We start from the raw sequence: 2,322 nt of genomic DNA, 5'->3' as shown, positions 1-2,322 counted from the left end.
CTGCCCCACAGGCTTCTCCCCAAAGCCTATATGACAGGCTGAGATAGCCGCTAAATAAACTTTTATCGTAGAAAAGGCCTTGCCCTTATCTACTAGTTCTTGCAAGAAACACAGCAAGTCAACCACTGAACACTGAAAAGGAATGGTGTGCCTCAGCTCGCACCACTCCTCGAAAAGCCGCCACTTACCACTGTAAAGAGAACGAGTGGAGGAGGCCCTTGCACTCTGAATAGTGTCAATGACTTGTGCAGGCAGGCCTGCTGCGTTCAGGTTCCACCTCTCACGGGCCAAGCCCAGAGCGCTATCCGGTCTGGGTGAGGGTGGTAGATCTCCCTGTGCACCTGGGAAAGAAGGTCCCTGCGTATGGGGAGAGGCCACGGCTCGTCCGCTAGAAGCTGTATTATTTCTGCTAAACAATGCTTGGACGGCCACCGCGGCGCTATCAAGATTAGGGACAAGCCCTGTTCTCTCACCCTGGCTAGAGTCGGGGAGATCAGGCTGAGAGGGGAGAATGCATAGAGCAGCACTTTTGGCCAGGAGTGCGCCAGTGCATCCACCCCCAGGGGTGCATTCACGTCTGACAGGGAGAAAAACAGCGGACAGTGAGCGTTTTCTTGGGAGGCGAAGAGATCTACGCCTGCCTGGCCGTATTTCTGCCAAACTTGTTCCACCACCTGCGGGTGGAGTGTCCACTCTCCGTACAGAGGGTTTCCTCGGGACAGAAGATCTGCACCCCTGTTCAAAACACCCGGGACACAAGGCATAGTCTGAAAGACACGGCTTTGCCCAGCCGGAAGAGAGAGAGACACTGAGTGAGAGACGCCACTCTCGCCTCCGACAGTGTGACGCGATACGAGAGGGAGTTTATGTTGAGACCCAAGTACTCTGTACATTGTGCGGGTTCTACTCGACTCTTTGTCCAGTTTATATTGAACCTGAGACCCGTGAGATGATTTATCACCGTAGCGGAGTCTTTGACTGCCTGCTCCCGTGAGTGGGAGCATATCAGATAGTCGTCTCTGTACGAGAATACTCTGATGCCGCTGTTCCTTAACGGAAACAGAGCTGCCTCCACACACTTGCTGAACACCCTCGGGGCTAATGACAGCCCAAACGGGATGGCTTGGTACTCGTAGGCTCTGCCCTGATAAGCAAACCTGAGAAACTTGTGCGGGATAAATGGCAATGTGAAAATAAGCGTCCGAGAGATCGATTGTTACAAACCAGTCCCCGGGACGAATCGAACGACAGAGCACTCTGTGTGTTAACATCCTGAACGTGTATTTGTGTAGGTGTTTGTTTAACACACGGAGGTCTAAAATGGGGCGGAGGGATGAACTCCCCTTCTTCGGGATGAGGAAGTAATGTGAGTAAAAACCCCGTAGAGCTTCCTCCCTCGGGACCGCTCTGATCGCTTGTTTGTTTAGCAGTGATGCTATTTCGTCCTTCAGGACTCGTGCTGAATCCCCCTTGGCCACTGAAACTAACACACCGTTGAATCTGGGTGGTTTCATAGCGAACTGTAGTCTGTACCCCTGAGAAATAGTGGACAAAACCCATGGGTGCACTGCACATGCGCGCCACTGGTCTGCGCGGGCAGAGAGTGGACTTAACCCATACGGTGACGTCACCTCCCTTACCTGGAGGGAGCCGCCTTCCCTCGGAGGAGCGTGAGCTCCCACTGCAGGGATTATAGGGGCACAACATGTTTTTGTTTTTATTTTGTTTTGTGGGGAGCATTTCGCATTCGGCCTGGCTGCGAAAATGCTACATTTATTTTTACATTTGCTGAACTGGGTGGAAAGAGTTGGCAAGAGTTGTTTCGATGGCGGTTGGGCTGGTGGGAGCCTCTTACCGTCATACAGGTCTCTCCCCCCCCCAGTAGTGTCCTGGGCTGCCGGCCATTGTATTCCCAATTTGGACGCGGCCCGTTTGCAAACCTCATATAAGTTGCTGTCCACTGGGGGAACAGTGTCGGATGCACTAGGGGGTCTGGACTGTTGGACAGGAAAGGTGGCATCATCCTCCTCATCCTCCATTTCGTCCATGTCGAGGAGGTCAGAGTTGGCATCGCCCTCTGCGTCCTCACAACCCGGTTCCACTTCGAGGAGCTCCTCGTAACGCGTTAGCCAGATAAATTTAAGTCACACAGTCACCGACCGCACCGGTAAACAAATGCAGGTCAGTCGGGGTAACAGTTCGCTTTGACGCGGACACTGCTCGAATATCCTGTGTAACTTCTAAAGTATACTTCTATCGAAGTACTTACTCAGCAAATCCAGACTAAAGCCAGGAACTGCGTTCGGCGACGTTTCCTTAACA

At 52.7% G+C, this 2,322-nt stretch overlaps 1 pseudogene; it reads right to left on the bottom strand.

The window, feature by feature from the left end:
• Window positions 1-266: 266 nt before the first annotated feature.
• Window positions 267-2,048, bottom strand: LOC129101809 (uncharacterized; annotated as a pseudogene).
• Window positions 2,049-2,322: the final 274 nt, after the last annotated feature.

The sequence above is a fragment of the Anoplopoma fimbria genome, chromosome 13, assembly GCF_027596085.1.
Source record: "Anoplopoma fimbria isolate UVic2021 breed Golden Eagle Sablefish chromosome 13, Afim_UVic_2022, whole genome shotgun sequence".
NCBI classification, from domain to species: Eukaryota; Metazoa; Chordata; class Actinopteri; order Perciformes; family Anoplopomatidae; genus Anoplopoma; species Anoplopoma fimbria.
This window is presented reverse-complemented; position numbering and strand designations above follow the sequence as displayed.